This window comes from Muntiacus reevesi, chromosome X, assembly GCF_963930625.1.
Source record: "Muntiacus reevesi chromosome X, mMunRee1.1, whole genome shotgun sequence".
Classification (NCBI taxonomy): Eukaryota; Metazoa; Chordata; class Mammalia; order Artiodactyla; family Cervidae; genus Muntiacus; species Muntiacus reevesi.
The window spans coordinates 100,246,496-100,274,024 of NC_089271.1; positions in this window are offsets into that span (position 1 = coordinate 100,246,496).

Sequence of the window (27,529 nt, forward strand, 5' to 3'; positions counted from 1 at the left end):
AACGCTGAGCAAACTCCACAAAACAACTTCTGAATGCTGGCAGAGGACGTCAGCCACCCAGAAAAGCAGCCCACTGTCTTCGAAAGGAGGTAGGACAAAATATAGAAGATAAAAAGAGAGACAAAGAGTTAGGGATGGAGATCCGTCCTGGGAAGGGAGTCTTAATAGAGGAGAAGTTTCCAAACACCAGGAAACCCTCTCACCGGTGGGTCTGGGGGAAGTTTTTGAATCTTGGAGGGCAACATAACCGGGAGGAAAAAGAAATAAATAAAACCCACAGATTACGTGCCTAAGGGCAACTCCCAGCAGAGAAGTGCCCCAGACGCTCGCATCCGCCACCAGCAAGTGGTAGCTGAATGGAGAGGAGTGGGCTACATTGCTTAGGGTAAGGACCGGGCCTGAATGCCCTGAGGGCAATCTGAGGGAGCTAATGTGAGATAGCAACCTAAACTGTGGGATAGCCAGAGAGAGAGAGAGAGGAAAAAATGAGAGAGAGAGAGAGAGAGAAGTATCTCGTGAAAAGCCCTAACCTAAGGCACTGCCGGCCTGCTCACAGAACAAAGGACTGAGTGAATACCAGAGAAGAGCTAGCCATCTGTGGACCGGCCCATTCCTCGCCAGACACAGGAGGCAGACAGGTGCCAGCAAGAGCCAGAAAGGGAAAAACTCGGCCCCAGAGAGGGCATCCCCTACCAAACTGTGAACAGGCTTCCAGTTTCTAACCAAAGACTTCCTGAGATAATGGATGGTTGACATCCACTGGGAGGGTCGCAGCCAGAGATCAGCTCCCCAGAAGAGACAAATGGCACACTAGAGGCGGGCACGCCTGGGAAATCTAGCGGCTGGGACTGGGGAGGTGATAAGATGCACTTCACCCGAGGAGAGTGCACTTGCCAAGCACCTGGTCACCTGAGCTGCTGGGACCTGGGAAGGGCACAAAACGCAGACCCAATCGAGTTTGCGCCTTTGTGGAGTACCCAAGAACTTGAACCTGAGTGGCTTAGACCTGGGAAGTGCACGCAACCTAGGGCCCGCTCCCTGCAGAGCAACCTGAAGGCTGAGGAGTGTAGCCTGGGAAATCACACAGGCTGTGAGCGGGGGCAAGCCCAGTGCAGCTGAATCACTGCAAGCACTCCACATACACGCCAGTGAGATTTGTTTGCAGTGTTCCCCCCCACAGCACGACTGAACAAGTGAGCCTAAAAAAGTGACCACCATCATCCCCTTGTGTCAGGGCGGAAATTAGACACTGAAGAAGCCTACAAACAGAAGAAGGAAAATAAACAGAGGGAACCGCTTTGGAAGTAACACGTGCAACAGATTAAAATCCCTGTAGTTAACACCGACTACATTGGAAGGGGCCTATAGATCTTGAGAAGTATAAGCTGGAACAAGGAACTATCTTAAGCTGAACTGACCCCACACTGCCTGCAACAGCTCTAGAGAAAGTCTTAGATATATTTTTACTATTATCACTTTTTAAATAAAAAAAATTCTTTTCTTTAAGTCCTCTATTACTCCTTTAATTTTCATTTTATAACCTACTATTACCTTGCAAAAAAAATACCCTATTTTTAAAGTAAACTTCATGTATATTTCTTATACATTTTGTGATTTTTAAAAAAAATATTGTATTCTTGGGAGTCTAACCTCTAGTCTAGATTTTTAATCTTTGCTTTATGATATTTGTTATCAATTTTGTACATTTAAGAATCCAATCTTCAGTACTCATTTTTACTTAGGAGTGTGATTACTGGCTTGATTACTCTCTCTCTCTTTTGACTTTCCTTTTTCTCCCCCAGGTCACCTCTATCTCCTACCTCCCCCTTCTTTTCTCAACCCAACTCTGAATCCCTGTGGGTGTTACAGACTGTGGAGAACACTTAGTGAACAGAGTACTGCCTAGATCTTTCTCACGCCTTTTGAGTCCCCCTTTTCTCCTCCTACAAACTTCTATCCCCTTCGTCCCTCTTCTCCTCTCTATGTAACTCTGTGAACCTCTCTGAGGGTTCCAGACTGTGAAGAGCACATAGGGAATTGCTTACTGGATAGACTGTTCTCTCCCCTTTTGATTCCCCCTCTTCTCCTCCTGATCACCTCTATCTCCCTCCTCCCTCTTCTCTTCTCCATGTAACTCTGTGAACCTCTCTGGGTGTCCATCACTGTGGAGAATCTTTTCACCATTAACCTAGAAATTTTATCATCAGTGCTGTATGGATGGAGAAGTCTTGAGGCTACTGTAAGAATAAGACTGAAAACCAGAGACAGGAGGCTTAAGCCCAAAACCTGAGAACACCAGAGAACTCCTGACTCCAGGGAACATTAATTGATAAGAGATCATCCAAAAGCCTCCATACCTACACTGAAACCAAGCACCACCCAAGGGCCAATAAGTTCCAGAGCAAGACATACCATGCAAATTCTCCAGCAACACAGGAACATAGCCCTGAGCTTCAATATACAAGCTGCCTAAAGTCACATCAAGCCCAAAGACATCTCAAAACTCACTACTGGTGACTTCATTGCACCCCAGAGAGAAGAAATCAAGCCCACCAGAACTCTGATGCAAGCTTTCCTAACCAGGAAACCTTTACAAGCCACTCGTTCAACCCCACCCACAGGGAGGGACCTCCAAAATAAAGAGGAACCACAAACTGCCAGAATACAGAAAGACACCCCCCACCCCACCAAACACAGCAATCTAAACAAGATGAAAAGGCAGAGAAATACTCAGCAGGTAAAGGAACATGATAAATGCCCACCAAACCAAACAAAAGAGGAGATAGGGAGTCTACCTGAAAAAGAACTCAGAATAATGATAGTAAAAATGATCCAATATCTTGAAAACAAAATGGAGTTACACATAAATAGCCTGGAGACAAGGATTGAGAAGATGCAAGAAATGTTTAACAAGGACTTAGAAGAAATAAAAAAAGAGTCAATCAATAATGAATAATGCAATAAATGAGATCAAAAACACTCTGGAGGGATCCAGCAGTAGAATAATGGAGGCAGAAGATAGGATAAGTGAGGTAGAAGATAGAATGGTAGAAATAAATGAAGCAAAGAGGAAAAAAGAAAGAAGAATTAAAAGAAATGAAGACAACCTCAGAGACCTCTGGGACAATGTGAAATGCCCCAACATTCGAATCATAGGAGTCCCAGAAGAAAACAAAAAGAAAGGCCATGAGAAAATACTCGAGGAGATGATAGTTGAAAACTTCCCGAAAATGGGGAAGGAAATAGTCACCCAAGTCCAAGAAACCCAGAGAGTCCCAAACAGGATAAACCCAAGGCACAACACCCCAAGACACATATTAATCAAATTAACAAAGACCAAACACAAAGAATAAATGTTAAAAACAGCAAGGGCAAAACAACGTATAACACACAAGGGGATTCCCATAAGGATAACAGTTGATCTTTCAATAGAAACTCTTCAGGCCAGAAGGGAATGGCAGTAATGAAAGAGAAAAACCTACAGCCCAGATTGCTGTACCCAGCAAGGATCTCATTCAGATATGAAGGAGAAATCAAAAGCTTTACAGACAAGCAAAAGTTGAGAGAATTCACCACCACCAAAGCAGCTCTCCAACAAATGCTAAAGGATCTTCTCTAGACAGGAAACACAGAAACGGTGTATAAACTTGAACACAAAACAACAAGGTAAATGGCAATTGGATCATACTTATCAATAATTACCTTAAATGTAAATAGGTTGAATGCCCCAACCAAAAAAACAAAGACTGGCTGAATGGATACAAAAACAAGACCTCTATATATGCTGTCTACAAGAGACCCACCTCAAAACAAGAGACACATGCAGACTGAAAGTGAAGGGCTAGAAAGAAATATTTCACCCAAATGGAGACCAAAAAAAAGGCAGGAGTAGCAATACTCATATCAGATAAAATAGACTTTAAAATAAAGATTGTGAAAAGAGACAAAGAAGGACGCTACATAATGATCGAAGGATCAATCCAAGAAGAAGATATAACGATTATAAATATATATATGCACCCAACATAGGAGCACCACAATATGTAAGGCAAATGCTAACAAGTATGAAAGGGGAAATTAACAATAACACAATAATAGTGGGAACCTTTAATACCCCACTCACACCTATGGATAGATCAACTAAACAGAAAATTAACAAGAAAACACAAACTTTAAATGACACAATGGACCAGATAGACCTAATTGATATCTATAGGACATTTCACCCCGAAACAATGAATTTCACCTTTTTCTCAAGTGCACATGGAACCTTCTCTAGGATAGATCATATCCTGGGCCATAAATCTAGCCTTGGTAAATTTTAAAAAATGAAATCATTCCAAGCATCTTTTCTGACCACAATGCAGTAAGATTAGATCTCAATTACAGGAAAGAAACTATTAAAAATTCCAACATATGGAGGGTAAACAACACGCTGCTGGAGAAAAGGGAACCCTCTTATACTGTTGGTGGGAATGCAAACTAGTAGAGCCACTATGGAAAACAGTGTGGAGATTTCTTAAAAAACTGGAAATAGAACTACCATATGACCCAGCAATATCACTTCTGGGCATACACACTGAGGAAACCAGATCTGAAAGAGACACGTGCACCCCAATGTTCATCGCAGCACTGTTTATAATAGCCAGGACATGGAAGCAACCCAGATGTCCATCAGCAGATGAATGGATAAGGAAGCTGTGGTACATATACACCATGGAATATTACTCAGCTGTTAAAAAGAATTCATTTGAATCAGTTCTAATGAGATGGATGAAACTAGAGCCCATTATACAGAGTGAAGTAAGCCAGAAAGATAAAGAACATTACAGCATACTAACACATATATATGGAACTTAGAAAGATGGTAACAATAACCCTATATGCAAAAAAGAAAAAGAGACACAGAAGTACAGAACAGACTTTTGAACTCTGTGGGAGAAGGTGAGGGTGGGATGTTTTGAAAGAACAGCATGTATATTATCGATGGTGAAACAGATCACCAGCCCAGGTGGGATGCATGAGACAACTGCTCAGGCCTGGTGCACTGGGAGGACCCAGAGGAGTCGGGTGGAGAGGGAGGTGGGAGGGGGGATTGGGATGGGGAATACGTGTAACTCTATGGCTGATTCATGTCAATGTATGACAAAACCCACTGAAATGTTGTGAAGTAATTAGCCTCCAACTAATAAAAAAAATAAAAATATGCATAGAAACAAATGAAAATGAAAACACAACAACCCAAAACCTATGGGACACTGTAAAAGAAGTGCCACTGAAATGTTGTGAAGTAATTAGCCTCCAACTAAAAAAAAAAAAAAAAAAAAAAGGAGTGCCAACAGGAAGGTTCATAACATTACAGGCTTACCTCAAGAAACAAGAAAAAAGTCAAATAAAAAACTTAACTCTACATCTAAAGCAACTAGAAATGGAAGAAATGAAGAACCCCAGGGTTAGTAGAAGGATAGAAATCTTAAAACTTAGGGCAGAAATAAATGCAAAAGAAACAAAAGAGACCATAGCAAACATCAACAAAGCCAAAAGCTGGTTCTTTGAGAAGATAAATAAAATTGACAAATCATTAGCCAGACTCATCAAGAAACAAAGGGAGAAGAATCAAATCAACAAAATTAGAAATGAAAATGGAGAGATCACAACAGACAACACTGAAATACAAAGGATCATAAGAGACTACTATCAGCAATTATGTGCCAATAAAATGGACAACTTGGAAGAAATGGACAAATTCTTAGAAAAGTACAACTTTCCAAAACTGAACCAAGAAGAAATAGAAAATCTTAACAGGCCCATCACAAGCATGGAAATTGAAATGGTAATCAGAAATCTTCCAGCAAACAATAGCCCAAGACCTGACAGTTTCACAGCTGAATTCTACCAAAAATTTAGAGAAGAGCTGACACCGATCCTACTAAAACTCTTCCAGAAAATTGTAGAGGAAGGTAAACTTCCAAACTCATTCTATGAGGCCACCATCACCCTGATACCAAAACCAGACAAAGATGTCACAAAAAAGAAAACTACAGTCCAATATCACTGATGAACATAGATGTGAACATCTTTAAAAAATTCTAGCAAACAGAATCCAACAACATATTAAAAAGATCATACATCATGACCAAGTGGGCTTTATCCCATGGATGCAAGGATTCTTCAATATCCACAAATCAATCAATGTAATACACCACATTAACAAATTGAAAGATAAAAACCATATGATTATCTCAATGCAGAGAAAGTCTTTGACAAAATTCAATATCCATTTATGATAAAATCCCTCCAGAAAGTAGGAATAGAAGGAACATACCTCAACATAATAAAAGCTATTTATGACAAACCCACAGCAAACATTATCATCAATGGTGAAAATTTGAAAGCATTTCCCCTAAGTCAGGAACAAGTCAAGGGTGCCCACTCTCACTACTACTATTCAACATAGTTTTGGAAGTCTTAGCCACAGCAATCAGAGAAAGAAAATAAATAAAAGGAATCCAGATCATAAAAGAAGAAATAAAGCTCTCACTGTTTGCAGATGACACGAGCCTCTACAGAGAAAACCGTAAAGATTCTACCAGAAAATTACTAGAGCTAATCAGTGAATATAGTAAAGTTGCAGGATATCAAATTAGCACACAGAAATCCCTTGCATTCCTATACACTAACAATGTGAAAACAGAAAGAGAAATTAAGGAAAAAATTCCATTCACCATTGCAATGAAAATAATAAAATACTTAGGAATATATCTACCTAAACAAACAAAAGACCTATATACAGAAAACTATAAAACACTGGGGAAAGAAATCAAACAGAACACAAATAGATGGAGAAATAGACCATGTTCATGGATTGGAAGACTCATTATAGTGAAAATGAGTATACTATCCAAAGCAATCTATAGATTCAATGTAATCCCTATCAAGCTACCAATGGTATTTTTCAGAGAACTAGAACAAATAATTACACAATTTGTATGGAAATACAAAAAAACCTCGAATAGCCAAAGCAATCTTGAGAAAGAAGAATGGAATGGAGGAATCAACCTGCCTGACTTCACGCTCTACTACAAAGCTGCAGTCACCAAGACAGTACGGTACTGGCACAAAGACAGCAATATAGATCAATGGAACAAAATAGAAAGCACAGAGATAAATCCACGAACCTATGGACATCTTATCTTTGACAAAGGAGGCAAGACTATACAATGGAGAAAAGACAATCCCTTTAACAAGTGGTGCTGGGAAAACTGGTCAACCACTTGTAAAAGAATGAAACTAGAACACTTTCTAACACCATACACAAAAATAAACTCAAAATGGATTAAAGATCTAAATGTAAGACCAGAAACTATAAAACTCCTAGAGGAAAACATAGGCAAAACACTCTCTGACATAAATCACAGCAGGATCCTCTATGACCCACCTCCCAGTTTAATGGAAATAAAAGCAAAAATAAACAAATGGGATCCAATTAAACTTAAAAGCTTTTTCAGAATGAAAGATACTAAAAGCAACGTGAAAAGACAGCCTTCAGAATGGGAGAAAATAATAGCAAACGAAGCAACTGACAAAGAATTAATCTCAAAAATATACAAGCAACTCCTGCAGCTCAATTCCAAAAAATAAATGACCCAATCAAAAAATGGGCCAAAGAACTAAACAGACATTTCTCCAAAGAAGACATACAGATGGCTAACAAACACATGAAAAGATGCTCAACATCACTCATTATCAGAGAAATGCAAATCAAAACCACAATGAAGTACCATCTCACACCGGTCAGAATGACTGCTATCCAAAAATCTACAAACAATAAATGCTGGAGAGGGTGTGGAGAAAAGGGAACCCTCTTACACTGTTGGTGGGAATGCAAACTAGTATAGCCACAATGGAGAACAGTGTGGAGATTCCTTAAAAAACTGGAAATAGAACTGCCATATGACCCAGCAATCCCACTAATGGGCATACACACCGAGGAAACCAGAATTGAAAGAGACACGTGTACCCCAATGTTCATCACAGCACTGTTTATAATGGCCAGGACATGGAAGCAACCTAGGTGTCCATCAGCAGATGAATGGATAAGAAAGCAGTGGTACATATGCACAATGGAATATTATTCCGCCATTAAAAAAATACATTTGAATTAGTTCTAATGAGGTGATGAAGCTGGAACCTATTATACAGAGTGAAGTAAGCCAGAAAAAAAACACCAATACAGTATACTAACGCATAAATATGGACTTTAGAAAAATGGTAATGATAACCCTATATGCAAGACAGCAAAAGAGACACAGATACATAGAACAGCCTATTGGACTCTGTGGAAGAAGGTGAGGGTGGGATGATCTGAGAGAATAGCATTTAAACATGTTTATTATCATATGTGAAATAGATCACCAGTCCAGGTTGGATGCATGAGACAGGGTGCTCAGTGCTGGTGCACTGGGATGACCCAGAAGGATGGGATGGGAAGGAAGGTGGGAGGGGAGTTCAGGATGGGGAACACATGTAAACCCATGGCTGATTCATGTCAATGTATGGCAAAAAACAGTACAATATTGTAAAGTAATTAGCCTCAATTAAAATAAATAAATTTTAAAAAAGAATTGACTATGAATATACGTTTCTATCAATACAAAAATACATATGTACCAGAGTTTTTTTTTTTTTACCACAGCATTGTTTGTTATTTTAGAATGTTGAAAAAGACCCCAATGCCCATACCTAGAAGAATGTTTGAATAAGCTATGCTGTATCCACACAAAAGTTCTAATGCTGCTGTAATAAAAGAATAAGGATTCCTATGAATTGAAATGGAGTGATTTCCAGGATAAGTGAGAAAAAGCTAATCATAAAAGAGTTTCTATAGCATGTTACCCTTCATGAAAGAAAGTATAAGATATAAGAAAATTTACACATATCTGCTCATTTGCACAAAAAGGAATACAGAAATGATAAGCTGGAAGTGGATGAGCTTACTGTCCTACAGGGGGTGGGCAGGAATATGGTGAAAAGAAGGGAGGTGAGAACACTATATATTAAGGTTAGGGAAGAAAGGAGTTTAGGATGAGCCCTGTGCTGTTAGGCTGGATTTAGAGAACTTAGCGTGAACTCATGGTTTTTAAGACAGATAGAGAGATGCAAAAATTAGTGGGCAAAAGTATAATGATAAATAGAATATTTGCCTAGTCTTAAAGTCTCTCTCCACAAAGTTCTTATTAGTTACAAAGGGGAAAATAGTAACTTTAAGATGGAGAAACCTGGCCAACACTCCATTAACCAAATGATCAAAGTTAATATCACCAATAATGAGATACATAGATATCATGAACACCTAGATATGATGTCCTGAGAAGGACACACAGACTTCTGTGGTATTCTGACTAAAAAAAGGCATAAACTTAATAGAATCATAAGACAACATCAGACAAATCCAAATTGAAGGACAAAAGAACTGATGAGCACTTTTCAAAAGTGTCAAAGGCATGAGAGCAAAGAAAGACTGAGGACCTCCTCCCAGATTAGAGTGGGACCATGAATTAGATCTCCAAACAGAAAAAGGAGAGTAGTAGGACAACTGATGAAATTTGAATAAGGTCCATAAATTAGTTAATAATATTTTATTAATGCCAACTTCCTGACTTTGAAGTTTTACTATGATTATATAAGATGCTAACTTTCAGTGAAACTGGATGAAGTGAACTCTATGTACTATTTTTGTAAGTTTTTAGAAATCTAAAATTATTTCAAATAATTTTTTTTAAAGTTCCTGTCTGAACCAGCACCCAAATCATTAAGGGTTCTTCAGGTTATTGTTTATGTGGAAGGTCAAAAATTGGACTGCAGTTGGAAGGTCTAAAGACCCCAATATCTTTGCCTTTAGGATCTCAAACCAAGGGTGGTAAAAGAGGCAACTAATTACGAAGTGAGGGCTGGAGGCCCTTCTAGTTTCTAGATGAGACTGAAAAGGAAGATTATAATTAATGAATTCTCTTTTAATGGCTGAGGATAAATTACATAAAATTCCCAAACTAATCTTAAGAAATAATAGGAAAAAACATGGGGGACTTCCAAGAAAGTTATCCAAGAAAACACAATAAGAACTGAAATTTAAGCAATCCAATATTCCAGTTAGACAAGGTTCTGACATTCCTTTCTCAGAGGTAAGACTGTGCTATGGCAAAAATTTGTGCAGAACAAAGGAGGTCAAAAATAAAAATTAAGAAAAAGGAAATTCTAGGCAAGCATCTTAAGAGGAACAGAGAAGTTTCTTACCTAATTAGTCCATTCTCCTCCCAGGAAGGGAAAGAACAAATGAGGAAAGAAATGAGATTTTGGAGATATTCATTGGTCTCTAAGCTGCTGATCCTTTACTGACCATTCACTTCTTGTTACAGAAAACCCCCTTTCTCTTTAACTTTACAATCTGACACCTTAAGGTCAGGATCCTTCACTTAACATCTAAAACTCTCCACAGCATAGTCCTAACCTTTCTCTCCAGTCACATGTTTATTTCTGAGGCACAAAGTTTAGTGGTGAAGTGATGGATGTCAACTGAATTTATTCTGGTAATTATTTTGCAATATATTCATAGATAAAATCACCATGTTGTACACCTTAAATTAACGCAATGTTATGCACCAATTATATCTCAATAAAACTGGAAAAATGAAGGAAGCAGAAAAAGAACTTAGGCTTGGGAGCCCAACAGATCTGGTCTGAATTTCTGTTCTGCTATCTCTTAGCTAGTGACCAAGTTACTTAATTGCTGTAAGCCTAAGTCTCTGGATTTGTACAGTAGGGGTGATACTGCCTATAACTAAGGTGACTACTGTGAGTGGCAACTTTTGTTGTTGTTCTATTGCTAAGTGATGTCCAACTCTTTGTAACCCCATGGGCTATAGCATGCCAGGCTTCCTTGTCTTCGCTATCTCCCAGAGTTTGCTCAAATTCATGTCCATTGAGTCGATGATGCCATCCAACCATCTCATTCTCTGCTGCCCCCTTCACCTCCTGCCCTCAATCTTTCCCAGCATCAGGATCTTTTCCAATGAGCCGGATTTTTGCATCAGGTGGCCAAAGTATTGGAGCTTCAGCTTTAGCATCAGTCCTTCCAGTGAATATTCAGGGTTGATTTCCTTTAGGATTGACTGGTTTGATCTCCTTGTAGTCCAAGGGCAATTAAAAATGATGCAATACATAGAGTACTACTAGCCCTAAATGGATCCTATAATTAATTCCTCACCTTGTTACATTACTTAAGCTGTTCTTGCCTCCTGGAACACTTCTCCCAGTAGAAATCCTATCTGCTGTTTAAGGCCAGCCCCCAAGGCCACCTTTTTAGGAAGTCTTCCCTTTTGTTCCACCAGGACACATTCTACCCTGCTTTGAATATCTACTTCGTTTGCACTACCACCCTGGCACCACCTTCACTTGATAAGTGTACGCAGGCACTGCCCAAGCCTGAGGCTGAACTGAGCATGTGCACCATGACTACTTACTGAATTATACACAGAATGCCTGAAGAACTATGGACGGAAGTTCATGACATTGTACAGGAGGCAGTGATCAAGACCATCCCCAAGGAAAAGAAATCCTAAAAAGGTAAAATGTTTATCTGAGGAGGCCTTACAAATAGCTACCAAAAGAAGAGAAACAAAAGGCAAAGGAGAAAAGGAAAGATATACCCATGCAGCATTCCAAAGAATAGCAAGGAGAGATAAGAAAGCCTTCCTCAGTGATCAATGCAAAGAAACAGAGGAAAACAATAGAATGGGAAAGACCAGAGATCTCTTCAAGAAAATTAGAGATACCAAGGGAACAATAAAGGACAGACAGGGTATGGACCTAATAGAAGCAGAAGATATTAAGAAGAGGTGCAAGAATACACAAAAAAACTGAACAAAAAAGATCTTAACAACCCAGATAATCATGATGGTGTGATCACTCACCTAGAGACAGACATCCTGGAATGAAAAGTCAAGTGGGCCTTAGGAAGCATTACTATGAATAAAGCTAGTCAAGGTGATGGAAATTCAGTTGAGCTATTTCAAATCCTGAAAGATGATGCTGTGAAAGTGCTGCACTCAAGATGCCAGCAAATTTGGAAAACTCAGCAATGGCCACAGGACTGGAAAGGTCAGTTTTCATTTGAATTCCAAAGAAATGCAATGCCAAAGAATGCTCAAACTACCACACAATTGCACTCATCTCACATGCTAGCAAAGTAATGCTCAAAATTCTCCAAGCCAGGCTGCAACAGTACTTGAACTGTGAAATTCCAGATGTTCAAGCTGGATTTAGAAAATGCAGAGGAACCAGAGATCAAATTGCCAACATCCATTGGGTCATCAAAAAAGCAAGAGAGTTCCAGAAAAACATTTACTTCTGCTTTATTGACTATGCCAAAGCCTTTGACTGTGTGAATCACCACAAACTGTGGAAAATTCTGAAAGAGATGGGAATACCAGACCACCTGACCTGCCTCCTGAGAAATCTGTATGCAGTTCAAGAAGCAACATTTAGAACTGGACATGGAACAACAGACTGGTTCCAAATTGGGAAAGGAGTATGTCAAGGCTATATATTGTCATCCTGCTTATTTAACTTGTATGCAGAGTATATAATGAGAAATACTGGACTGGATGAAGCACAAGCAGAATCACTATTGCAGGGAGAAATATCAATAACCTCAGATATGCAGATGACACCACCCTTATGGCAGAAAGCAAAAACTAAAGAGCCTTTTGATGAAAGTGAAAGAGGAGAGTGAAAAAGTTGGCTTAAAACTCAACATTAAGAAAACAATGATCATGGCATCTGGTCCCATCACTTCATGGCAAATAGGTGGGGGGACAGTGAAAACAGTGACAGATTTTCTTTTCTTGGGCTCCAAAATCATTGCAGATGGTAACTGCAGCCATGAAATTAAAAGACACTCCTTGGAAGAAAAGTTATGACCAACCTACACAGCGTACTAAAACAGAGACATTACTTTGCCATCAAAGGTCCGTCTGGACAAAGCTACAGTTTTACCACTAGTGCATACAAGTGAGAGTTGGACTATAAAGAAAGCTGAACTCTGAAGAATTGATGCTTTTGAATGTGGTGTTGGAAAAGACTCTTGACAGTCCCTTGGACTGCAAGGAGATCCAACCAGTTCATCCTAAAGGAAATCGGTCTCGAATATTCATTGGAAGGACTGATGCTGAAGCTGAAACTCCAATACTTTGGCCACCTGATGTGAAGAACTGACTCCTTGGAAAAGACCCTGATGCTGGAAAAGATTGAAGGCAGGAGGAGAAGGGGACGACAGAGGATGAGATGGTTGTATGGCATCACCAGTTCAATGAACATGAGTTTGAGTAAACTCCGGGAGTTGGTGATGGACAGGGAAGCCTGGCATGCTGCAGTTCATGGGGTCGCAAAGAGTCAGACACAACTGAGTGACTGAACTGAACTGAGCTAAACTGAATGCCCAAACTACTTTCTAGAATTTTTAGTAAGAATTCCAAATACCTGAGCTATAACTCAGTTAATTCCAGGAGCCAATATTCTGCTAACAACTGCAACTCAACAGAGGCAAAAACTAAACTGAGGGTAAGAAAGCACAGAGCAGAAAAGATGGTGGAGGAACTATGCTGACATTTGCTGTTAAAGGCAAAGTTAACCTCCAAGATGTGCATGTGTCATATGTTTTTCGGGGGCCTGCTGTTGTCATGTTCTGTCTGTCCATATCCTTTTCTGTCATTTTTTGATATATTTTCTGATACATAGCTGATATTTCTAAATAATTCTTCTTTATAACTTTATTCTTGCTTCATGCTACCGATATGCTCCCTTATCTCTCCAATGATTCTCTAGTTTGTTTTCGATTATTGTTTTGAGTAGTTTATGAAGTTTTCTTTGTCTGGTAAGATCTGTTAAGCTTACTGTCTTTCTTTTGGAATAGTTGCACTCTTCAAAAGTTATGCTATTTAGGACGATCAATGCTCAATAACTCCTAAGATTACCACAGTAATTTTTTTTGATTGAGCAGATCATCTTGGTTACAACTTTCAATTAGATCTCTCAGATTAATGTTAGCGACTCCACTCTCATTCTATTATGTTTTGGTTATGCATTCATCTTTCCAGAGGTTTATTCATATCCATCCAAAGAGACAAACTTTCTATTAAGACAAGAGATCACCAAATGGTAGTGACTGCCATGTTTGCACAGCTTGAAGTTTAAATATCAGTTTTGTGTGTGGTTGCTTAAAACAGACAACAGAACTATGTATTGCAAGATATTGTTCTTTAAACTTGAAAATAACAGTGTTTTAAGAACTTTTAAACAGAACAACACCAGAATATTTAAGGATGGCACATAGAGAAAAAAGATTTGATAAAATAAATTCCAAAGTATATCTTGGTATTTTGCTTTTCATTACAATTTTCCATATCATGCTTAATATGTTAAGGTTTCTGAGAAAATTCTTCAGAGGCAGTTTGATTCATCCAAGGGGATAACCACTGACAGTCACTAGGGATAATATAGGGATAGAAGTTTGGACTCTCTTTGAGCATGGCTACACTAAATAAAGAAGGTGGGGTGAAAAAAGCACTTTTCTGAGGAATGGTAGTCCTAAGCTCCAACCACAAGTCTGTCATATAAGGGCTGTGTGATCTTGGACACTTCATCTAACTCTGTAGGCTTCAGTTCCTTCATTTGTAAAATTAGGGTTGAACTACATCATCTCTAAGGTTTCTTTAAGCTGTACAAGTCTATCATTCAGTTTCACACAAATACACCATTCCAAAGGAAAAAGAACATCATTATTTTATGTAGAGGATGCTTTAGAAACAACAAACAAAAAATTAAATAAATTTATTTTTTAAAAAATACAACCAACAAACAGGTCTTTTATTTCAATCTATTGATTGAACACTCCCCACCCCCGTTGTGTCCTTAAATCTTTGTTTGAAAATGTTTGAATCACATAAATATGAGAATCAGAACTACTATAATAATCAGTTGTGAAGGTATGAGGTATTTTAAAAACTTTTCTGCTTTTTATACAATTTTTAAAGGTTCCTTTCCATTTATAGTTAATACAAAATATTGGCTATATTCCCTGTGCTGAACAATACATCCTTGTAGCCTATCTTAATCCAATGGTTTGTACCTGTTAATCCCCTACCCCTCTGTTGCTCCTCCCTTCCCCTCACTGGTAACCAATAGTTTGTTCTCTATATCTGTAAGTCTGCTTCTTTTTTGTTATATTCACTAGTTTGTTGTATTTTTAGATTCCACATATGATTGATATCATATAGTGTTTGTCTTTGTCTGATATTTCACTCAGCATAATACCCTCCAAGTCCATTGATATTGCTGCAAATAGCATTATTGTGTTCTTTTTATGACAGAGTAATTTTCCATTGTATATATGTACCACATCTTTGTTATATATTCATCTGTTGACTGACACTTAGATAGCTTCCACACCATGGCAAGTGTATATAATGCTGCTATAGGCAAATGGCCAACAGGCATATGAAAACATGGTCAACATCGCGAATCATCAGAGAAATGTAGATCAGAACCATGATGAGATATCACCTCACACCTATTAGAATGGCTAGCATCAAAAAGAACACAAATAACAAATGCTAGAGGGGGTGTGGAGAAAAGGGAACCCTCCTACACTGCTGTCGGGAATGTAAATTGGTGCAGCCACCATGGAAAACAGTATGTAAGTTTCTCAAAAAATTAAAAATAGAGTTACCACATGACCCAGAAATTCCACTCCTGGGTATATATCCGAAAAAACCCCACCAATTTGAAAAGATACGGGCACTCAAATGAATTTGCTTTTATGTGTAAACCATGCATTTCCCATAGAATAATTGAGAAAAGAAGAAAGTCTATATGCAAAGGGTTCAATTTGCAACTTACTCTGCAATAAAGCTCAGTTTCTAACCATTTGAATTTTCCCTGATAGTTCAGTTGGTAAAGAATCCATCTGCAATGCAGGAGACCCTGGTTTGATTCCTGGGTTGGGAAGATCCCCTGGAGAAGGGATAGGCTACTCACTCCAGCATTCTTGGGCTTCCCTTTGTGGTTCAGCTGGTAAAGAATCCGCTTGCAATGTGGGAGACCTGGATTCAATCCCTGGGTTGGGAAGATCTCCTGGAGAATGAAAGGCTAGCCACTCCAGTATTCTGGCCTGGAGAATTCCATGGACTGTATAGTCTAACCATTTCCTTTGTCACTCTTACTCCTAGCTATAAGCTGCCTCAGGGCATCTTCACAGCTTTCACCAATCTGTCCTCATTTATTTGTAGCTGCTAAATCTATAGACTCCATGCTAAATACTAGATTAATAGGTCTTTCCTAAGACTTCCAATAGCTCAACTAGCTCTTGTGCTCCCAGCTTGATCTCTCTTGTCTTCCCAGTAATCAGTCTTTGCATAGTTCCCACGTCTCAGCCCCTTTCTCCAAGTCCCATTATTTTTGTTTCCTTCTTGAATCAGTTTGTGAGCTGCTTTTTATTCTAGAGGCATATGATGTCATTGTGTCTACCCCCAGCTGTTCTTAATTTTCTCTCAGATCAGCTCTCTTGAAGGACTCTCAGCAGGCCCAAAGACACAAGCCCTCCCTTCTAGGGTGCAGATGAAAAGTTGGGGTGGAGGAGGGGATGGGGGCAGTTAAGCAACCCATAATGCTAATCCTAGCGAAATAAAGGGCAGGGCCCTTTTAATAAACAGAACACTCCAGGAGAGGGCGGAGCCAAGTGAATAAGCCCCAGGCTCTGAAGAGACAAGTGTGCTCCTGGAAGCTGTCAAAGCAACAGTAGTTTGCTGTCCAAGATGTTGACCATCTCTACCTGAAGCAGTTCTCTTAGACCTGAGAATGGTGCTCTGAGGCCACACTTGTTTCTTGCAATGCTGTCTTGAATCACCTGGCTCTAACCATCCCCAGCACCTACCCCCTGCCTCCAACCAAGGACTGGCCTTTTCTGTTTAGAAAGATAGTTGAAATGGATTATGGGGAACTCTAGACAAATTTAGCTCTCTCCTCCATGGGCAGTTTTGTGGTATTGTAGAAAATGCCCTGGTATACCAAATTTCATGATTCATAATTCTTATTGAATTCATGTTCTAACAACCATAAGTGCTGCTTGAAAAATGATGATGTGATGATGCTCTACACAAAGGCATGAATCTCTGAGGTGGAAATTCGTATCATATAATGGCACCTGGCTAGAGCAGATAGGATACTATCCATACTAGTAGCTTTGAAATGAGTTTCCCGCTGGGATAGTGGTAGAAATATTTTTCCCTCATTCTGTCTAGGTCAGAGTCAGTTAAGAACAAATCCTTCCAGAGCAGGGTAATTGTGATGGAGGAGAGTGGAAACTCACAAGGTAGGACCAAATGGATGAGATAGCAGTTGTTTTCACCCCTGGCTACACGTTAAAATCTCCAGGCATGGGAGCTGGAGTTAGTTTTTATCTTGAAATAATTTTGAAATTATGTGAAGTGTGTCACCCACACTTCATTCAGCACTTCTCATGTCAAAATTTTACATAACCAGAGTGAATTTATCAAAACTAAGAAGTGGGGGCTTCCCTGATGATCCAGTGGCTAAGACTCCACACTCCAATGCCAGGGGCCCAGGTTCAACCCCTGGTCAGGGAACTAGATCCCACATGCCACAACTAAAGAATCTGCCTGCTGCCACTAAGACTCAGTGCAGTCAAATAAAGATTTAAAAAACTAAGAAATCAACTTAGGTATAATACTATTAACTGAACTATAGATTTTATTTGGATTTAACTAGTTTTTCCACTAATGTCCAATTTCAGTTCCAGGATCAAACTCTCAATACCATGTTGCATTAAGTTGTCATATCTCTTTAGTTTCCTCCAATATATGACAGTTTATCAGTCGTTTCATGTCTTTCATGATCTTGACACTTTGAAGAGCACTGAACAGTTATTTTGTATAATATGCCTCACAAATTTTCCCACTAATGTCCTTTTCTGTTCAGGATTGAATCTAAAATACTATGCTGCATTTAGTCATCCTATCTTCCTAGGTGCCTCTAATTTATGGCAATTTCTCAGTGATTTTTTTTCATGACCTTGACCATTGAAATTAAAGCTTGTCATGTACTTTGTCAAATGTCCCCCAATTCGGGTTTGTCTGATGTTTTCTCTCAATTAAATTGGGATTATGTATCTGGGGGAAGTAGAGCACAGAGGTGAACTGACTTTCTCATCACATAGTATTAGGAGGTACATAATATCAATACGACATACTGGTGATGTCAGCCTTGATGACTTGCTTAAGGAGATTTCTTCCAGGTTTCTCCACTGTAAAGCTACTATTAATATTTTTTAAAGCTATTATATTGATATAATTGTAGATTCACATGAAGTTTCAAAGGTGATACAGAGAAGTGCTGTGTAGTCTTTATCCAGTTTCCCCCAGTGGTACGTGTGTATATTCTTGTAAATACCACTACAATCAGAACAGAAACAGAACAAGTCTACTACCATAAAGATTTTCCTCATGCTATTGCTTTATAGTTGCAACCCTCCTCCCAACATACCTAACCCCTGGACATCACCAGTTGGTTCTTCAGCTTTTAAATTTTATCATTTTAGAGAATATTATATAAATGTAATCAATCAGTATGTGAACTCTTGAGACTGACTTTTTCTACTCAGCATAATGCCCATGATACCCATCCAAGTTGTGTGTTTCTGAAGTTTACTCTTTTTATTGCTGGATAGTATCCCATGGAATGGACATACCATGGTTTGTTTAACCAGTCACATATTGAGAGACATTTGGGTTGTTACCACTTTTTTCATTACTGCAAATAGCTCTGCTATAAACTTCATGTTCAGGTTTTTGTATAGATGAAAGTTTTCATTTCTCTGGAATACATGCCCAGGAGTGCAATTGCTGAGTGGTATGGTAAGTTATGATTAATCTTGTAATAAACCACTAAACTATTTTCCAGAATGGCTGTATTATTTTTACTTTTCCACTAACAATGTATGAGAGATCTAGTTTCTTCATATCTTCACCAGCATTTGGTATTATCACTATTTTAATTCTAGCTGTTTGAATATAGATATTGTTGTTGTTCAGTTGCTCAGTCATGTCCGACTCTCTGTGACCCCATGGACTGCAGCAGGCCAGGCTTCCCTGTCCTTCACTATCTCTCAGAGATTGCTCAAACTCATGTCCATTGAGTCAGTAAAATAGTGATGTCAAATCATGATATTAATTTGCATTTCTTTATGGCTGGGGCTGTTAAACATCTTCTCATGTGCCTGTCATCTACATATACTTTTCAGTGAAATATCCATCTCTATTTTCCACTTATTTTCTAAATGGATTGTTTTTTATTCTGTTCAGTTTTGAGTTCTTTATTCTCTGTTGAATATGTGGCTTACAAATATCTCATCCCAATCTACAGCTTGTATTTCCTTCCTCTTTAACAGGGTCTTTCACAAGGCAAAAGTGTTTAACTTTGGTGAGTTCCAATTTATGCATTTTTTTTTTCTTTATATGGATCATGCTTTCAGTGTCAAGTCTAAGAACTCTTTGCCTGGTCCTAGATCCAAAAGATTTTCTCCTATGTCTGTTTTCTGAAAGATTTGTAGTTTATATTTTGCAAACTTACATAGTCCATTTTTGGATAGTGTCTGCATAAGGTGTGAGGTTTCAGTTCTTTTTTTTTCCCTGTGGATGTTCAGTTGCTCCCATACCATTTGTTTAAAAGGATCCTTCCTCCACTGACTTGTTTTTGCAAGTTTGGCAAAAACCAGTTAAACATACTTGTGTGGGTTTATTTCTGGATTATCTATTCTGTTCCATTGATTTGTGTGTTTATCCTCTGCCAAACCCTACTGTCTTGATTAATGTAACAATATAATGTCTTCAGAGAGCCCCTTGGACTACAAGGAAATCCAACCAGTCCATTCTAAAGGAAATCAGTCCTGAATATTCATTGGAAGGACTGATGCTGAAGCTGAAGCTCCAATACTTTGGTCACCTGATGTGAAGAACTGACTCATTGGAAAAGACCCTGATGCTGGGAAAGATTAAAAGCAGGAGGAGAAGGGGACAACAGAAGATGAGACGGTTGGATGGCATCATTGACTCGATGGACATGAATTTGAGAAAGCTCCAGGAGTTGGTGATGGACAGGGAAGTCTGGGGTGCTGCAATCCATAGGGTACAAAGAGTTGGACACGACTGAACGACTGAACTGAACTGATAATGTCTTGAAACCAGGTAGACTGATTCTTTCCTCTTCCTTCTTCTTTTTCAAAATTGTTTAGCTATTCCACAACTTGTGCCTTTTCATATACATTTTGAAATAGTTTTCTGTTTTTAGCTCTTATAAGAACTTGGAAGTGATCACTCCCATCCTTTCAAGAAAACTGGACAGGCCAGTTTTGTCAAAAAAAAAATCAATGACTTTTCTTGGATCTCTCAGAAAACTGATGTTGTAGCGCAAACCACCACCCCAAAATCTGAAACTTTAGGAACATCCAGAGAGATACAGATGTAAATTTACTTACCTGGAGAAGACTCTGGAATCATAAACTGGTAGGAACACCAAAAGTGGTACTTTTGACAAATTGCTGGAGGATGAGTGTGGACTACTGGGAGAGTGGAAACTTCTGAGGACTGAAGTCACAGGGCTACCCCCCACCCCAATTTCAAGAAATTCACCAAATTTTCACAGCAAAGATCTGAGTAAGATCCTCCTGTGAATCTGGCAGGGGGAGGAAAAGAAGAATCATTGTGAAATATGCCTAGAGTCTTCTCCACAACTCTACAAGGAAAAAGAGTTTGCTGGAATCTTATCCCAACTGGGGAAGGGCATTTTTCTCACTCCAGCCTCCCTCTCGCCAACTTTAGAAAACCAAATACAAAGACAACATTTTTAAGGAAGACAGAGTGAGGGGAACACCTTACAAAGGAGCAAGCATAAGAATTATATCAGACTTCTTGTCAGAAACTATGCAGACAAGAAGAGAGTAAAGTGAAAAATTTGAAGTGTTGAAAGAATGACTGATTATCCATTTTAAATATAGCAGTGTGGACACATCCATCCCAAACTCTCTAACTATCCCTTTCCCTCGTCCTTTCTCTGCCGGCAACCATAAGCTCATTTTTCAAATTCTCTAAGTCTGTTTCTGTTTTCTAAATGAGTTCATTTGTATAATTTCATTTTAGATTCCACACATAAAGGATGTCATAGGATATCTCAGGAGAAGAGATCTTCTTAAGTTTGTTTCAGATTAAGAGATGAAAGAGAATGAGGAAAGTAAAAACAGAGAAGTCCAAGAAAGAAAATATATCTAAAATGCCATTTATTCTGCCTTAGCAAGGTCAGTTCAACAGGTTCTCATGCCTTCCCTCTTGCCTCCTTTCTATTTTCATTCTTTAAATCACAAAGTATTTAGCTTCATTACTTTCATTAGACACAATCATTAATGTTAATCATAGGATCAAAAACCCAAGTGCCTATTGGGAAATACAACTTGACCAAGATTTTTGTTCCTCACTCTCATAATATGAACACTAATGTGGTGATGGATAATTAGTCTTTTCCAAGATCATCGACTCCCATTGCACCTTTTAAACACCTATCAGAACTAGTGTTGATGAATGGAAGTACTGTCTTCAATTTTAAATAGACATTATGGCATAAATAATCTAACACTAGACATCATTCTAGTAAGCAGAGGCCAAGCCAAATGGGCTACTCAAGTATAAAAGCGAGCCCTGTATTAGGGAGAGTTTGAATCACATCTCATTTGTGTGAAGGTTTTCCATTTGACAGAAGTAGATTTAACACAGTCCATTCAAAACAGTCTCATTGCAATTCACTGGAGGCTTTAAGAAAGGGGAAAAACTTTAAACAGGCACACTTTATTCTAAAATCCCTTTGCTGGATACCTGTACACATACAAAGGCAACAGCCAATAACAAGAACAAAGGTTTTATCTCATTTCCACAGTACATTTTCCTTAATATGCCTCCAATCAGCAATGCTCTACCTCTAGAATTCCAAGCTCAACTTGCATCTAAGCACTGTCAAATGAAAAGGAGATAATAAAATTACTAGTGTGTTGCAAGGTAAGATTAAATTTACATAATGACACTGGATTTGATTAAATGCCAGATTCCCCCTCCAAAAAATTACCTGTAAAGGCATTAAATCTTACAACCACACACACACACTTTACTGCATTTATGCTGCATCCATAGAAGCTCCAGTTTATCTTAGCAGAGATTACTACCATCCCTCCATAGGAACACAGCATGGAGGTAATGCCTGGGAGCTTATTCAGGGGCTCATGCAGCTGACTTGCAGAATAAATATCAGAAAAATGTGAGAGAGGTAGTTTTAGTACTCCTCCAGAGAAAAGACCATAGCACAGACTCATAGGCAGACTCTTTTACTCCACTGAAAATGGAAAGCCTTCTTAAAATGTTATCCAAACACTTTCTCCCCAGACCCAAGGCTTTCCTCCCATTCACAAGCTCTAAGGAGCTCACCATGGGCTCATCCTTCCAGGAATACACCGATGAGGACTGAGGCCACCATGTGCCAGTTTTGAAACCATTTCTGTCAAATTGGTAAATTATGCATGTTCTCACCCCTTAAAGATTATCCCACACCAAAATTGTTTAATGGGGTATTTTCTCATTGCTTATTTGCTGCACGATTCTGAGGATGGCAGTCTTTAAAGTAAAAATATTCACACGAACAAGCAAAAAGAAAAAAAAAAATCATTACAGTTCTAAGAGGCACCAAAGTATAAGGCACTATGATACAGATTTCAGAATACCTGTCATACCTGTGGATTACACACCAAAGTGCTCTTTTTTTTTTTTTTTTTTAATTTTTTTATTTTTCAGTGGGTTTTGTTATACATTGATGTGAATCAGCCATAGAGTTACACGAATTCCCCATCCCGGTCTCCCATCCCACCTCCCTCTCCACCCGATTCCTCTGGATCTTCCCAGCCCAACAGGCCCGAGCACTTGACTCATGCCTCCCACCTGGGCTGGTGGTCTGTTTCACCACAGAAAATATACATGCTGTTCTTTCGAAACATCCCACCCTCCCCTTCTCCCACAGACATCCCACCCTCCCCTTCTCCCACAGAGTTCACTGAGGAATCTAGATCTGAAAGAGACACGTGCACCCCAATGTTCATCGCAGCACTGTTTATAATAGCCAGGACATGGAAACAACCTAGATGCCAAAGTGCTCTTAAACATCATTTGCCTGTAGACCAAGCCATTGGAAAGGGACTGGTACTGGCTCAGAAAAGAAATGTGCCTTACCACTTTTCAATGGAACATTAAGAAAAGGCACTATAGCATCAGCATGTTCAGCATGTTTGCTGGGTCCAAACTCCTTCAGTCAGAGAAAATTGATTACTTGTCTACCATGACTGATGTGAACTAGCTGTTTTCCATATTTCTAGCTTCAGTTAACTGAGTCTTGGCTAGGGAAGTATAGATGTCTAAAGTCTACCAAAACTTTTGGTGCTGCTCAATGTTCTACACATCCATCCCTCTCAAGGGATCCTACTGTTTGCTACCACATGTGCATCAATCTCTTGTTAGTCATTTACTGAGATTTACAGATAGGCTTCCTCCATGGCTCAATGGTAAAGAATATGCCAGCAATTCAGGAGACACAGGATCTGTGGGTTCGATCCCTGGGTCAGTAAGATACCCTGGAGAGGAAGTGGCAACCACTCCAGTATTCTTGCCTGGAGAATCCCATGGACAGAGGAGTCTGGTGGGCTTACAGTCCATGGTGTTACAAAGAGTTGGGCATAACTGAGCAACTAAGCATGCATGGTCTACCTACAGCTTACCTACAGTGTACCTGCACTACATTCAGTGAAGGTAAGATTCAGGTTTCAGGTCAATGCATTATTGTTAAGTTGTAAATAGTTAACCACAACTGTGGCAAACAGGTTGCCTCAGCAACCTGAAATAGTAGTTTAACATATGTCTGACCAATAGCACTTACAAAATAACCTTTTTAAAAGTGCCACTATTGGGCTATTTTTCAAGTGTGCAACAATTTGAATATTAAAAGACCAAATTTCCAATTGTCAGCACAAAGTAAGGTCTATAAACTAGTGGATTAACATTTTATAGGCATCTGTTATGGCCCATAAAACTATGTGTGAGCACAGTAAATAAATAGTTTCAAAGGACACAGGATGCCTTTTAGTATTTCAAAAAATCATATTTGTTAGTTTTATAATAATCATTTGGAAGGCTAAAACTAAAATTTGTTTTCCTGCAAAATGTTTTTTCTTTGTCACACCGGTTTATCATGAAAGAGTTGCTGTGAGTCATGAAACTGCCTTGTTATATTTTTCTTTAAAAAAAATCCCCAGGGAACTAGGGAATTAAACTCATAAATTTAATTTCAATATCTGGTAAGCTGTAGGGACAATTATTAAGGCAGTCATTTATGAGTATCTAGGGGAAACCCAAATGATAAACAGTAGTCAATATGGATTCTTCAAACACAAATCATACCAAACAAAGCTAGTTCCTGTTCATGATAGGATGACAAGCTGAGTGGGGAAAGAAGATGGAGCAAAGTTAACATATCTTAGAAGCATCTGATATAATTTAATCTGACATTCTTATAGGAATACCAGAGAAAGACAATAAATAGAGCTAGTAAAAGAGAAATTTGATGGAACAGCTAGAACTGGTTTAGGGTAAACTTAAAGTGAATGGAGCCAATGACAGAGAAGGATAAATTTTAAACTCAATACTGCCCAGATCATGAACAACCACTCTTGGGTTATATCAACGTGAATTGTAATCTTAGTCAATATAATCAAAGTACATGTAGCTACATACATGATTGGGGAGAGAAATAAATTAAATGCATTATTGATATAGTGGAGCTGTTTAAATCAATTACATGTGGTATGTTTTATAAAGTCAAGTACTTCCCATATAGGGAATCTTCATCAAATGAATATGACTGTAACTGGAAGGTATCTGTCTGAACAAAGAAGCCACTGAGAAACACAGAGACTATGATGATAGGGAAGATATTCCTCTTTGTTTAGGGGAAGGTAATAATTCAAAAATTCTTTAGTCTACAGAGCAAATTCAAAACCTTAGCCCAATATCAAGGCTCTCCATAAATCATCAGACTCATATCTCCAGTTGTATCTCGAGACCAATTGCCATTCCCCTAGGTTTTCACACCCCAAAGAGTGTGTGGATCCTCAGCCTAAGCTATCTTTTTAAAGTGCCATTAAAATATCTTCCTGTAACAGCCTCATCAACCCTTTAAGACCAAGTTTCTTTGAAACATAATATTTCCAGATTCCCTAATTAAATTTAATTTTCACTCCTCCAATACTCCCATAGCACCTTGTTTAAACCTCTGTATATATCTTTATCATTGCCTTCCTTGTATGAAAATTAATAGTGTACATGTTGATTTCCCTGTTAGGCTGTGAGCTCCTAGAGGTTGAAAGCCATGACTTAGTCATTCTTTATCTTTTTCACAAGTATTCAACAAGTATCTGTTGAATAGAATTGGATTGGAACCGGAATAAACGCATCATCTAGACAGTTATTATTGAGAAAGTCCCACAATTCCAGAATAATTGCTAACAGTATTACACAGGAAGAACTGTGGGGCTTCATAACCCCTTTTCAACTTGAATTGTAAGCAGGAAGTTCTTCCTCCCATCCAAGATCCCTCCCATGGTTTAGCTCTTAAGAATATGTTATTCCAACATAAGAGAATTCAGCGTCACCCTCTTGCACATAGCCTGGCATGCACATATTTAGGAAGTGTCTGCTGTGGCCTGTCCTGAAAGAATCACAGGCTCACAGATAAACTAGGGATGCTCTGCAATGACTAGCTAGCCAAGAAGTACCTGCTGACTTAAGGGAGACGTTACATGTGCTGGTTAAAAGCACAGCTTCTAGGGTCAGAAAAACCTGGGTTCAAATACTAGCTCTTCCACCTACTAGCTGTGTGACCTTGGACCATGTTCTTAACCTTTCTGCACCTCATCTGTTATTTGGGAATAATTATTGCACATCGCTCAAGAGTTTGTTATGAGGATTAAAGGAAATGAGACATATAAGTCTGATGTACGTGTTTAAATAACAGTGAGCTAGAATTAGAAGTTCTTTGATTGAGTACTCAAGTTGCACATGAGCAAATGAAAACTAACAAGGATAGAATATGTCCAAATAGGCAAGAACTTTATAGTCGATGAGCCCAGACCAGAAAACATAGGCTGAAGCTGAAGAAGAAACTCTCATGAAAAGGAGGAAAGAAACTGTCATCAAGTGTTGGGACAAGTACTGGAGACTGGTTTGGCAGTTCCTAGGCCAGAGCAGATAAATGGTGTGTGGGCAGGGAAACTGATCAAGCTAATTTTGATTTCCCTGAAGCATTTTCAGGCCACTGGAATCCTTTAAGTATCAGAATGCATAACTGCATAACACCCTCAATATAGAGAAAAGGTAAAAGAAACCTGAGGACAGTGAATGAAAACTGAATTTATACTTTAAAACTTTAGTGGCCATCTTTAGTGCCCTCTGTAGAAAACTCACCATGTAGCCTCAAAGGGAATCAGCAGGACTGCATGTGCTGACATGGCAGGCACACCAAGATATACATAGAAGCGAATTGACAAAATTGTTTTTAGCTCCAGTTAGTGTTTCCTGAAAAAGCATATATGGTATATATGAACCTCTATGTATATAGATGCATAAATGTATGCCTACATACACTTTTATATGCATAGAAAAGTTCTTGAAGGATACACAAGAAATTGTTACTGATAAGTATGCTTAAGGAGTGAAACTAGTGGCTTGAAGGGGCTCTTCATTTCACAACCTTTTGTACTGTTTGCATTTTTACCATGAATACGTATTACATTCCTAATTTAAGAAAGAACAAGATCAGAAAAGACTAACTAAAAACTCAGACAATTGTATGGTGATTTGCAGGAAGTAGAACATAGTAAATGTTTGAATGAATGGATGAAAGTCACTCAATTGTTCCATCAGTTGGTAGATGAGAAGAGAGAAAATGATCTAAAAAGAAAAGAAATAAAAGGGGAGAATACAGAGATCACAGAAGCAGCCTGGAGCAGAAGAGGAAAACTAGAAGGAAAGCTACCGAAGGAAAGAGTTGACAAGTACCTGCCCTACCCTAGGGGCACCTGTTGGCCAAGATTCCAATGTACTTGGCAAATACTGTCCACAGATCTATGCAAAGATGTAAACTGTTTAAGGAGTTGGCTCTTTAAGGAGCTGATCAAAGCTAAGCTGTGTTCCAAACAGGGAAGGAGCAGATCAGAGGTTAAAGCCCTTCTCATAGCCATGAAAGATGCTTTGCCATGAGGATGCATCTCAATAAGGAGCCCAGGGACTCTGTGGAAAGTGCATTAAAACATCCCATACTG